The following is a 13,414-nucleotide window of genomic DNA, read 5'->3' as shown; positions in this document are numbered from 1 at the left end:
GACTTTAAACCAACAATGATCAAAAAAGACAAGGGCATTACATAATGGCAACAAGTTCAATTCAACAAGAAGACCTAACTATGCTAAGTATACATACACCCAACACAGGAGATCCAGATTCATAAAGCAAGTTCTTAGAGACCTATGAAGAGACTTAGCCACACAATAATAGTGGGAGACTTTTTACAGAATTAGAAAAAAATTGTTTTAAAATTAATATGAAACTGAAAAGGAGCTCAAATAGCCATGACAATCCTAAGCATAAAGAACAAAGCTGAAGGCATCACATTACCCTTACAAGGCTACAGTAACCAAAACAGCATGGTACTGGTACAAAAATGGATACATAGACCAAGCGAACAGAAGAGAGAGCCCAGAAATAATGCTGCACACCTACAACCATCTGATGTTTGACAGAGTTGCCACAAACAAACAATGGGGAAAGGATTCCTTATTCAATAAATGGTGCTAGGATAACTGGCTAGTCATATGCAGATTTTTTTTCTTTTTCCTTTTTAAACTTTTAAGTTCAGAAGCACATGTGCAGGTTTGTTATATAACCTTCATGTAATGGGGGTTTGTTGTACAGATAATTTTGTCCCAGGTCCTAAGCCTAGTACCCAATAGTTATTTTTTCAGATCCTCTTCCTCCTCCCACTCTCCACCCCCAAAAAGGCCCCACTGTCTGTTGTTCCCTTCTTTGTGTCCATGCGTTCCCATCATTTAGCTCTTACTTATAAGTGAGAACATGCAGTATTTGGTTTTCTATTCTGCCATAAGCAGAAAATTGAAACTGGATCCCTTCCTTACACCATATACAAAAATCAATTCAATATGGATTAAAGACTTAAATGTAAAATCTAAAACTATAAAAATCTTGGAAGATAACCAAGGAAATACCATTCTAGACATAGGTCTTGGCAAAGATATGATGACAAAGACACCAAAAGCAATTGCAACAGAAACAAAAATTGACAAATGGGACTTAATTAAACTAAAGAGCTTCTACACAGCAAAAGAAACCATCAACAGAGTAAACAGACAACCTACAGAATGGGAGAAAATATTTGCACACTATGCATCCAACAAAGGTCTAACATTCAGCATCTTTAAGGAACTTCAGCAAATTAATAAGCAATAAATGAACAACCCCATTACATAGTGGGCAAAGGACATGAATAGACACTTTTCAAAAGAAGACATACACTCAGGCAACCAGCATATGAGAAGATGCTCAACATCTCTAATCATTACAGAAATGCAAATCAAAACCACAATGAGACACAATATCATACCAGTCAGAATGACTACTATAAATCATCAAAAAATAACATATGCTGGTGAGGTTGCAGAAAGAAGGGAATACTTATACAGAGCGGTGGGAATGTAAATTAGTTCAGCCACTGTGGAAAGCAATTTGGAGATTTCCCAAAAAACTTAGAACTACCATTTGACTCAGCAATCCCATTATCGGGTATATACCCAAAATAATGTAAATTATTCTACCAAAGACACACACACACATATGTTCATCACAGCACTATTCCCAATAGCAAAGACATGGAATCAACCCATATTCCCATCAACAGTAGACTGGTAAAAGAAAATATGGTACATGGAATACTATGCAACCATAAAAATGAGATCATGTCCTCTGCAACAATGGATCAAGCTGAAGGCCATTATTCTAAGCAAACTAATGCAGGAACAGAAAACCAAATACTGCGTGTTCTCACTTATAAATGGGAGCTAAACATTGAGTACACATGGACACAAAGAAGAGAACAACAGACACTAGGCTCTACTTGAGGGTGAAGAGTGAGAGGAGGGAGAGAATCAAAAAACTACCTATCAGGTACTATGCTTATTACCTGGGTGACAAAATAATCTGTACACCAACCCCATGACACATGGTTTACCTATGTAACAAACCTGCACATGTACCCCTGAACCTAAAATAAAGTTAAATAAAATAAAATCATAGTGGGGGACTATTTTAGATAGAGATGTCAGAGGAAGTCTCTTGAGGGGAAGGGGACATTTGAGCTGAGCCATAGACCTTGAGAGGGAGGAAGCCAGAAAAAGAACTTGGAAAAGAGAATTCAAAAAAGAGGAGGAGAAAGTGCAAGAGCTTTGTTAACAGTTGTAACAAACAGCCCCTAATCTCAATAGCATAACACAATGTGAGTATATGTCTCACCTGGACTGGAGCACAGTTCATTACAGGCCTCAGGAGTGCAGGGAGGGATGTCTTGCTCCTCAGGACCAATCAGAGACTGAGACTCCTTCCGCAATGTGGATTCACCATCTTTAAGTCCTCATCCTCCTCTGCATTCAAGTAGTAAATAAAGAAAGAGGGAGAAGGAACTTAAGCTTGCACATAGACAGTTTTATGGACCAGACCTGGAAATAATGTGTGTCATTTCTGCTCAGACTCTATTGGCTACAACTTAAATACTCACCTGTGAGGGGATCAAGGAAATGTGTGTGGCCAGGAGTAACAAACAGTTAAGTGAGCAACTAACTAGCCATCGTTTGCCACAGTCTCTGAGATTGAAATAATCTCAGTGTGTGCACAGATCATGAAAAGAGAATGGATTTTATTGTAATTGGCAACAAGATGGTGATTATATATTATTCACACTTGGAAAAGATTACTCTAGCTGCTGCATGGAGAAAATACTGGAGAGGTATAGAAAATGGTAGCAAAAACTGCTTAAGAAATGTCTGCACTTGTTCCAGGTACAGAGCTGCATTAAGGCTTTAACAGTGGAGACGGTGAGAAGTGGTCAGATTCAGAATATGTTGTGAAGGTGTCACTGACACAACTTGCTCATACATTGAATGTGAGGTATGAAGAAATCAAGGATTACCTTTGTTTTAAGTCTGAGACCAACGGAAGATTGTGAAATTTTCTTTTATGGGATGGATAGAACATGTAGAGTGAAGAAGCTCAAAGGCTGATGGATTTGGCAAAGGAAATATGAAGTTGCTCTTACTATAACCATAATTTTCAATAAAGAGTAAGATATTCATCATCTGAGAGAGGCTTGTATAGATGGGGCAGGTGTATGTACAGTGAGGAAAAGGGGCTGTCCTGGGGAACTGTAGGACTGTCTGGCAGAGTACAGTGCACATTTCAGATGTGTGGTTATAAACTGGGACTCGTCTACCTTGTTTGGGTATTTTCTCCAGTAGTGCTTAGCTGCTGGAGTACAGGCATTGAATGGGAGTTAGATTTCACCAGATAAGGGTTTAATCAGATGAGTTTAATGGAGGCAGTAATCAAAGAAGGATGGGTGCTGTGTAATAAGGAATTTGGCCTTATCAAAAGAGAGGTGGGGCCTTTGTCCTGGCTCCTGGAAGGTAATCTCTACTGACATTTCCTTTGTGATAAGAAAATCTTTGTTATTGATGGTGAGCTCCTGAGACCACACCTGATAGTTTATGCAAACAAGATAACTCAGAGCTGGACTGGCCACAGCTGATAGCCTTACAGTAGGGGCTGGTCACTCCAGAAAAGACAACCATAGTGCAACTGTGTGGGCAAACAATCAACCAATCATGCTTACGTAGTGAAGCTCCAATAGAAACTCTAAACACTGAAGCTTCCATGAGCTTCCGGAGTTGGCAATACTTCGTGCACATTGTCACATATCAACGTAGGGAAAGTAGCATGTCCTGAGCTTTGCATTCAGAATCCTCCTAGACTGTACTCTATACATGTCTTCCCTTGGCTGATTTTAATATATCCTTTTCCTATTATAAACATAAGCATGAGTGTAATAGCTTTCAGTGATTTCTGAGTCTTTCTAGCAAATTATCAAACTTGAGAATAGTTTTGGGCATCTCTATTATCAGTTGAATTGTGTACCCCCAAAACTTTATATGTTGAAGTTGGAACTAGCTCCCAGTACTTCAGAACGTAACCTTATTTGGAAACATGGTTATCATAGATGTGATCAGTTGAGGTAAGGTCACACTAGAGTACAGTGAGACGATCTTGATCTCTAATCCAAGATGACTGGTATCTTCATAAAAATGGGAAATTTGGACACAGACACAGGTAAACATCATATGAAGATGAAGCCAGAGATTTGGGTGACACTTCTGCAAGTCAAGAAATGCCAAAATTGCAAGCAAACCACTAGAAGTTCAGGCAGAGGCATGAAGAGATTCTTCCTCACAGCCCTCAGATGGAACCAAGCCTGCCAAGACCTTGATATTAGACTTCTAACCTCCAGAATCATAAAAAACAAATTTCTATTGTTTAACTACTCAGTCTGTGGTACTTTGTTACAGCAGCACTAGGAAACTAATATACCCCCAAACTTGCAGTTGGTGTCAATAGTTTTGGGCTGACATAGCAGTCTGGTGGATTGTGCCCTTAGCCTCACAGTTTGGCCAACTGCAGTAGGTGTCTAAGCTGAATATAGAGGATATCGTGACACACAGAAAGACGAACAGTGACAAAATAGTAAGGGCAATAGATTGAAGGCCTCAGAGTGATTAAAGAATTATTCTACTTGGAATACTTTAAAGGAAGTGAGATGGAAAGGGCGGGTTGGTGATCAGAGGATAAGGTACTTGAAACAGAGATTTTGGAAGTGGTGCAATTATTGGTGATTACAAATTCTAACATAAGACCAGGGGAAGTGTACCTGAAGTAGAGTGGAGGGAAAAACATTTGCAGTAAGGAGACAAAGGAACCAAGAGGCCAAGATGTTTAATGTGATCATGTACATAGATGCTCAAGTTCCCAACAATGGCAGGAGTAGTAGGGAGGAAGGGAGAGGCCTGGAACCACAGTCCTTAATGAATGACAGGGACCAACTCTGCTGTCAATAGGCAAAACCTAGAAGGAAGGGCATTGGGTAGTAACATTTGACAACACAAGCTTTAGTGGAATTTGAGCATTGATTGAAGAAGGAGTGAAAATGACTTGAGAGTATCAATGAGGAGGGGTCAAGGAAGACACCCACCCATCTCCAAGTCTTAGTACAGGGAAAGCCCTGACTGCACTAAATTACAAATTCACTCAACTGAGCACACACTCTGTAGAATAGGGATAATGAAAGTGCTATGTTTAAAAAGTCCCTCTCTGCCCAAAACATAAAGCCTATTCTAGACATGAGATGGGGAAATAACAGCACACTCTATATAGCGAGAAGATAGAAGAGCTTGAAGGTGAAATCTGTTCTCTGTGGCTCCAGATACAAAACGCCTCTCTTAGTTCCTTTAGGCTGCCATAATAAAATTATTTAGACTGGGTAGTTTATAAGCAACAGAAATTTATTACTCACAGTTCTGGAGGCTGGGAAATCCGAGATCAAGAAGCCAACAGAATCGGTGTCTGGCGAAGGTTGGTTCCTCTTCATAAATAGCACCTTCTACATGCCTCTTCACATGGTGAAAGGAGTTGGGTACTTACTTCGGTCTCTTTTATAAGGGCACTAGTCCCTTTCATGAAGGTGGAGCCCTCACGACTTAATCACCTCCCAAAAGTTCCCACCTCTTAATACTATCACATTGTGTGTTAGGTTTTAACATGGATTTTGGAGGGACACCAACATTCAGACTATTGCAACATCTTTATGAAGAGAAATACCTCCTGCCCTTCCTTGGGAAGAATTACAGTCCCCTGTCCCATTGAAATCAGACTTTAGCCAATAAGATATGAACATGAGTTACGTGTATCACTTCCCAGCAGGTTTTACTGATGCGGTGTGTGATCACCGTATTCTCTTTTCCCCCTGCCACAAGACCAGCCATGGTCCTGATAGAGATAGCTCCATCAGTCTGAGTTCCTGAGTCAGACAATCTGGAGCAAAGACTCCGACAATAGCAAATGACAATCAGTATGAATGTAAAACAGCATAAATGTTGGTTGCTGAAAGCCACAGAGGCTTTGGAGTCATTTGTTACTGCTGAAGAACATAGTTTATCCTAACTGATACAGGGAAGAATCAAAGATTCCTTGATGTTTCAGGTTAGGGTACCCAGGTAGATGGAAGTACATTCACAGACCAGCAAATATGGCAGGAGAAAATGGTTTTGTTTTAGCCCTTCTTGGACCCTTCCCATGTCTCCTTGTCATCCCTATAATTGTGTTTCTCTCAGCCTCCATTCAGCCTGGACTTCTAACTTGATCCACAGCTTAATCATTCTGTGAATGAGATTTGCAGTGATAATTCTCCATGCTGGGAACAGCCACAGGATTTTTCCCCCTTACATTCCACCCAGAGGCAGCCCTCCAGCTTTCCTTCAGTGGACAGAGAGGAAGAGGAGGAATATGGAAATCTATATAGGCCCAAAGACCACAGGAAGATGTCTTAATGTTCTCCAGCGTAACTTTCACAGTGTCCACGTAACAAAAAGGGTCTTTCTAGTAATTCAGCAACGCAAAATGAATATTCCAATCACCTGGAACAAGTCTTTTAAAGATGTGTATTGTTTAGACTACAAGTTCTTAACAACGTTGTAGTTATTTGTATTATATCTTATTATTTATAGTTTATTGGTGCTCAACATCCATAAAAATAATGTGAACAGAATAATGCCTCATTTCACCTAGAGTTATATCCTTTTTTTAAGTTTTTCCCAGTGACTGTTTTCCTGTATCCTAGAGGCAAGAGTTTACTGAGATTACACCCTGAAGATAGAGCTCTTACACATTGTAACATCACCTTGCATCCTTTGTTGAGACTATTTCTTTTTTTTGTTGTTTTCCTTTTGTATCAGCCCCTGTTACAGTGATAATAATAGTTAATGTTACTTAATCAGAGCTTGGGTTCTTAAACCAGATGGCATGGCTACAAATCCCCCTCACTGAGGATTAGCTCTGTTGCTTTGGGTAAGTTGTTTTTTGGGAAAGTTATATTTTCAATAAGTTGTTTAACCACTCCAAAACCTGAATGCCCCATCTGTAAAGACAGGAATAAGGGTGATGCTTACTTCATAGGGCTGTGAGAAGAGGAGGAATGAATGAGTGAATATACAAAGAGTGTAGAACAATGATTGGCAGGTATTAAGCACGCAATGAACGTCAGTGGTTAGCATTTTCCATTGTCAACATTTGTTAACTCAATAAAATGGCAGTCGCTGTACCATCTGCTTTGCACACCCTAGCTCCCTGAATTCTTGCAGCTCTGCTGCAGTGGTGCTCCACAGTATTCCTGCTGTGCAGTGAAGAAAAGCAAGGAAGCACAGCTCATGGTTTCAGAGGGAGGGTTTGAGAATCTGACATACCACCCATGGGACCATTATTTAAACCTCAGTTTCCTTATAATAGAATTGATTTTATAGGGTTGTTTGGATATTACGCAAGATGTGAAAAGCTTAACATAGTGCCTGTCACATATTAGGCACTCCACAGATGTGTTAGAAGATGTTATTGTTGTTGTTATAATTCAGATATCATTATTACTAAGAGGGTAAGTCCCCAGTGACATTGGAGCCCAGGACTGAACCATAGTCCAGCTGGCTCAAGGCTAAGGTTCCAGCCCCTGCTCTGTCCTCTCACTCCAGACCAGCCAGCCAAGCCCAGGAGCAGACGCAGAACGGGGTTACACATGCTGAGGCCTGCAGACAGTGGGGCTGTGAGAGCAAATCAGAAATCCAACACAGTGTTGAGCCTTGCCTCTCCCCTTCACAGTGTTCTGACTAATTAAGATCCAACACCTTTCCCTCTCGGTCCCAGTTCATTTTCACAGGTCGACTTCACAGAAGTCAGTATCAATGTTTCCAATTATTTTTCCTCTATGAAAATAAAAAGTAAAAAAAAAAAAAAAACACTGCCAAAAATATTCCTGTGTGTTTAGTTTGATTTGCCTAATATATTTTCCCTCAGAAATTAGAAAAATTGAAGCAGATCAGCAGCTGCTTCTTGGACATGGACAATACTGGATGTCGGCTTCTTCTCTAGAATTGTTGTCTCTACCCTGGTGATACTCTTTCCAGAAGTTCCCTGAAAGAGAAAGGGGTGAGTGGGGCTCTCTATAAACTCCAAGGAAATGGCTGAACGCATTGGCTCACATTTGTAATCCCAGCACTTTGGGAGGCTGAGGTGGGTGATAACCTGAGCTCGGAAGTTCAAGACCAGCCTGGGCAACATTGCAAAACCCCATCTCTACAAAAAATGAAAAAATGCAAAAACTAGCTGGGCATGGTGGCATGCATCTGTAGTCCTAGCTACTTAGGAGGGTGAGGCAGGGGAATTGCTTGAGCCCAGGAGGAGGAGGTTGCAGTGAGCTGAGATCATGCCATTGCACTCCAGTTTGAGTGACAGGGCAAGACCTTGTCTCAAAAAAAAAGAAAAAAGAAACTTCAAGGAAATGAGGTAGGATGGCATGTGTACCATGAGAACAGCTGGCTCCCCATACATCCTTAACAAAGGTTTTCAAAGTCTTTTCACAGATCTATTTTTAAAGGTTGCTCTCCTCACCCAGATATGTCCCTGACCTTACCACTTCAGAATGTTAGCATTCTTTTTTTTTTGTAAATGTTTGCTATTTATGTTTGTGATGATGGGTTTCTGCTAAGGCACAAACTTGTTGCCTCTGCTGGTCCTCTCTATGACAGGACAGGCCTTGGTGAGATGGCAGAAGTGCGATCTTGGCAGCCTAAGGGAAGCTCTGGGCTTCAGAGAACAGGCCTGGAACCTCGGCCTTCTTAGCTCAGCCTTTGCCACCCCAGCAGGAGCTGCTGGAGCATTTTGTGGCATTAGTCTCTGCCTTTGCCCTCCCCCATCTCTCTTGCTGGGCCCTCCTCTCCATTTTCCCTTCCCTGAAGCCTGTCTGCAAAACTCCTTCCTAGGAGGCGGCCTCGTCCATCTAGAGGTGTCACAGCCTTGTCATTATACCAAGAAGACTAGATAGTGGTCTTTAAATTTTGCTTTTTATTGCTAGCACACTCCCTAAAAGACTTTTTTAAAAGTCTTTATATCCTCTCATAAATTTTTAAGCTTACACCTAGAATGTTTATCATGTGTTTAATAGTTTAAAAGCATGTGACTGGCCGGGCACAGTGGCTCACGCCTGTAATCCCAGCACTTTGGGAGGCTGAGGCGGGAGAATCACTTGAACCCAGGAGGCGGAGGTTGCAGTGAGCTGAGATCATGCCACTACAGTCTAGCCCGGTCGACTGCGAGACTCTGTCTCAACAACAACAACAAAAAGCATGTGACTTCCAGGCTGCATGTTGAATGTGTGCTTTAAATATATCTTCATTAAAACCTTGGAGCTGCAGATGTCACTCATGTAATTTGTAGAAAATGTCTTCCATATAATCCAATGAGCAAGGTGGTCTCCATTTTCAAACCCAGCAGCCAAATCAAGGTTGCTGGCAAAAACATGATTTTATTTCTGAAAATTCAACCCATCTTAATAAGTGTCTCTATGACAAACATCTCATTTCTGAATTTTACATTTAAGGTAGATGAGATAGATTCATCTATCCATCAGTAGACCAGTGGATTAATCAAAGGAAGCAAGGTGTTGGCCATGATTCTGTAGCCAGCTCCCGTTAGTACTTCTTAAACTCTCTTTCCCAAAATTATTTCTCAGGAGTTGTACATTCTCAAATTTTCCCTCATTTTGGTGCTCTAGTTTTTGTGTGTGTTTTTCTTTTTTTTTTTTTTTTTTTTACTCCTTGGAGAAAGGAACATTAGTAAAATTCAGTATGGATTAAAGCTTTTCTTTTAAACAGTGGACAAGGGCAATTGAGGCCACTGAACTCCAGCGTGGGGGACAGAGTGAGACTCCATCTCAAAAAAAACAAAACAACAACAAAAAAAACCTCATTACAAAATTCAATGAAGATATAAATGTAAAACCCAAACCTATAAAATCTATTTATGCTTTACCATGTAAGACAGGGGAAGAAATATTTTTTTTTGTTTTTTTTTTTTTGCTTTAAGTTCCAGGATACATGTGCAGAACGTGCAGGCATGTTACACAGGTATACGTGTGCCATGGTGGTTTGCTGCACCTATTGACCCCTCCTCTAAGTTCCCTCCCCTCACCCCACATCCCCCAATAGGTCCTGGTGTGTGTTGTTCCTCTCCCTGTGCCCATGTGCCCAATACTTTATTTATTCAAATTTTATCCACCCTTCAGGACCCAGATTTCCCATACTTGTCTTGATATCGGTCTTTCCTCCCTCATCTCAAAGAGTTCTTTTTTTTCCTCTGAACTAGGCATTTACTTAAAGGTGCAACTCAAGTGCCTCCAGGAGTCAGGCATGTAGCAGAAATGCGTAATCAGGAAAACAAGAGAGAACATGTCTTCCCTCAAGGTATTCCAATACCATTAAAACAAGGAAAAAGAGAAAATACGCTATGCCAGGCAAATAGAACGGTGGTCTGCTAGGCGGTGACCTAAAATCCACAAGAAATTCATTTATTCTCCTGGTGTTTTAAATTATTTTGAGGTTTCACTTTATCTTTGCATACCCTGGTACAGAGTAGAAATAAAATAAACAGTAATGAATAAAATGTTTTGTGTGTGTGTGTATGTGGTTTTTTTTTTTTTTTTTGAGATGGAGTCTTGCTCCGTCACCCAGGCTGGAGTCCAGTGGCGCAATCTCTGCTCACTGCAACCTCCTCCTCCCGGGTTCATGCCATTCTCCTGCCTCAGCCTCCCGAGTAGCTGGGACTACAGGCACCCACCACCACACACGGCTAATTTTTTGTATTTTTAGTAAAGACGGGGTTTCACCATGTTAGCCAGGATGGTCTCGATCTCCTGACCTCGTGATCCGCCCACCTCGGCCTAAAATACGTTCTTTAATGTGGTTTCCTGCTTATCTCTCCAGCAAGGATATAAGCTCCCTGCAGGCAAGGACTACACCACACTAATGTACTACATAGATTGTGATACAGTGTTTTCATAAATTTTTGATACAATATACTGTGAGATCTTAGATGCAAATGGAAGGTATCCTACAAATTATTTTTATAATTAGTATAGTATAGCATAGTATATTTGGTTAGTATGCTTAAGTTTATTTCTCCTTAAAACAACCCATGTCATAGTAAAGAAATGCTCAGTCCTAATTATGCAGTTACCCTCCGTAAGTCTTATTGTCCCCCACTCTGGGTGAGTTGGGGTGGAGGATGGGCCAGGCAAGTTGAAAGGGCTCTTCTCTGGTTGGCATGAACTCTCTGTGTCAGCAAGTTCTTTAGAAAGTTGCTGGGTTTTAGCTGACATGGCATAGGGCTCCATCCTGGCTTAGGAGCAAGTGGCAACAGATTATTCTTCTTTAAATAAAAATCCAGTGTCAACCCTTGTGAATGAGCTCCAATTGCTACTCCATCTAGGTTAGACAAAGAAGCTTCTTTTATGGAGATTTTGGGAGTTGACTGCTGTCTTAGTGTTTTTACCTATTCCAATTTAATTCACTCATGAGCAATTAAATTCATTCATTTTGAGGCTTTAATAATTCCTGTCAGTATACAATACAACCGTCACTGTAAAACAACTTAAAAAAAAATTAATCAATCCTATTAACAGCCTCCAGAAGCAGCCTAAGGGCAGTTTTCTTCAGAAGCATGTCTACCCTCAACAAGATTTTCTTAGTACTGCTCCATAATTTTATTATTTCAAAAAGCTTATTAATCTAGCAAAGAATAAAAAATTTCAATAGCAAAATTGCTTTGACCTTGGGAGAAAGTGTTGCATAGTATTATTAGAACCTCAGAGCAGGCTCTATTCAGAGAATATCTGTTTGCCACCCCTACTACACTTCATTCACTCTCATCCGTGCCTTAAACCATTGTCCTGACCCTCGGGGCCTGAGATACGCACTCTCATAGCAACTGGAAGCATAGTCACTGTCTTCATCATCACACCCTTCCTCTATTGGTATGTGTGTATTACACTGGACCAGGGCTTGAAATCCAAAGAGATTCAAGGGACCTGACTACATACAGACCCCTGATATGGAGTCAAGTTCCATTCTTGCTGCTGATGTGCTGAGCTGTTACTCAGAGCTCACATTTAAATGTGGCCCTCCTGTTCTCCCATTGTAGCCTGCATTCTTGATCTCTTTTCCCCCAGAATCACTATTTGGGTCCAAGAATCTTTTTCCACCCATCTCTGGTTTTGGTTCCTGTTTGTAATACCTGCTCCTTCCTTTCCTAAGCTATCATTCAGGATTTCTTTTAGAACCCACTGATTTTGTAGCATGAGTCAATCCCTGGCTTCTATTGCTCTATGCTCCCAAGACAGAGATAGCTTTTATTTCTTCCTGGGCCTCCATGCATTTCCTATCCATACTATTCCTACTGCCTAAAACATACACTGACCCACCATTTCTGAAGACCAGATTTTGGGAGTAGAACACATAGGTGAATCTGGGTTCTAAAAAATTTTCCTGACTACTTCTCTCCATTCCCCAGATACAGTAAGCTACTCCTTCTTTGTGTGTCCAGAACATTCTTCAATCCTTCCCTCGATCTTATCACTGGCTTTCCTTTAATTTCCCTCTTCCTCACCAGACTGTGAGCTAGTTGAGTAGTATTCATTATTTATCTTTGTGTCTCAGTCCTCTTGTTTTTTGATTGTTTGTTTTTGAGAAAGGGTTTCACTCTGTTGCCCAGGATGGAGTGCAATGGCATGATTACGGCTTACTGCAGCCTTGATCTTCTGGGCTCAAGTGATCCTCCCACCTTATCCTCCTGAGTAGCTGGGGCTACCAGCATGAGCCACCACACCTGTCTAATTTGTATTATTTTTAGTAGAGATGAGGTCTCGCTCTATTGCCCAGGCTGATCTCACTCTTGAGCTCAAGGAATCCTCCCATCTCAGCCTCCCAAAGTGCTGGGATTACAAGTGCGAGCCACCATGCATGGCTGAGGCCCCTTGTTTAATGAAGAAATGAATGAATGAATAAATTTTAGTGTATTTAAGAAAAGAGTTTCTGACTTTTTTGCCCAATATTTCACCCTAACAGCTGATTTCTCTTGAAATTTACCTAATAGTTTGAAAATCTTCCTGAAAAACCAAACAAATGAAAATATAAAACACAATTGATAAATGATTACAATTAATCACCTGCTTTTAATTAAAAGTCATTTTAGTTGGAAACTTCCTAATGCAGAATTTTACCTCTCCCACCATCTTTTAAAGCTGAACAAAGCACTGCATTTCTAGGGCTAGGGATGTGACAGGCTGTGAATCCGCGAAGGATACTACCTTTAGGGGATTTCAATTACTGGTGAGAAATTATTTGCTCTTTAAAGTCAGTACCAATAACACACAAAGATGCTCATAAATTTTAGGAGTCTGACCAACCAGCAACTGATCCACAGTGAAATTTAGGCAATGGAGTCCAGAGAAAAGGGAAGAAAGATAAATCTATTTAATTGTTACTTTTCAAATAAAGGAAGATTTTACCTCATTTGAAGACAATCTAG

At 40.7% G+C, this 13,414-nt stretch overlaps 1 protein-coding gene across 1 annotated transcript in view; it reads right to left on the bottom strand.

The window, feature by feature from the left end:
- The window catches only part of THSD7B (thrombospondin type 1 domain containing 7B), a 1,279,053-nt gene that overhangs the window by 1,042,586 nt on the left and 223,053 nt on the right, over nucleotides 1-13,414 (bottom strand). Inside the window, exon 5 of the mRNA XM_063631314.1 lies at nucleotides 2,201-2,328. The gene's annotated coding sequence lies outside the window, so the exon portion shown is untranslated. The remainder of the gene's footprint in view (nucleotides 1-2,200; nucleotides 2,329-13,414) is intronic.

The sequence above is a fragment of the Symphalangus syndactylus genome, chromosome 22, assembly GCF_028878055.3.
Source record: "Symphalangus syndactylus isolate Jambi chromosome 22, NHGRI_mSymSyn1-v2.1_pri, whole genome shotgun sequence".
In the NCBI taxonomy this organism is placed as follows: Eukaryota; Metazoa; Chordata; class Mammalia; order Primates; family Hylobatidae; genus Symphalangus; species Symphalangus syndactylus.
This window is presented reverse-complemented; position numbering and strand designations above follow the sequence as displayed.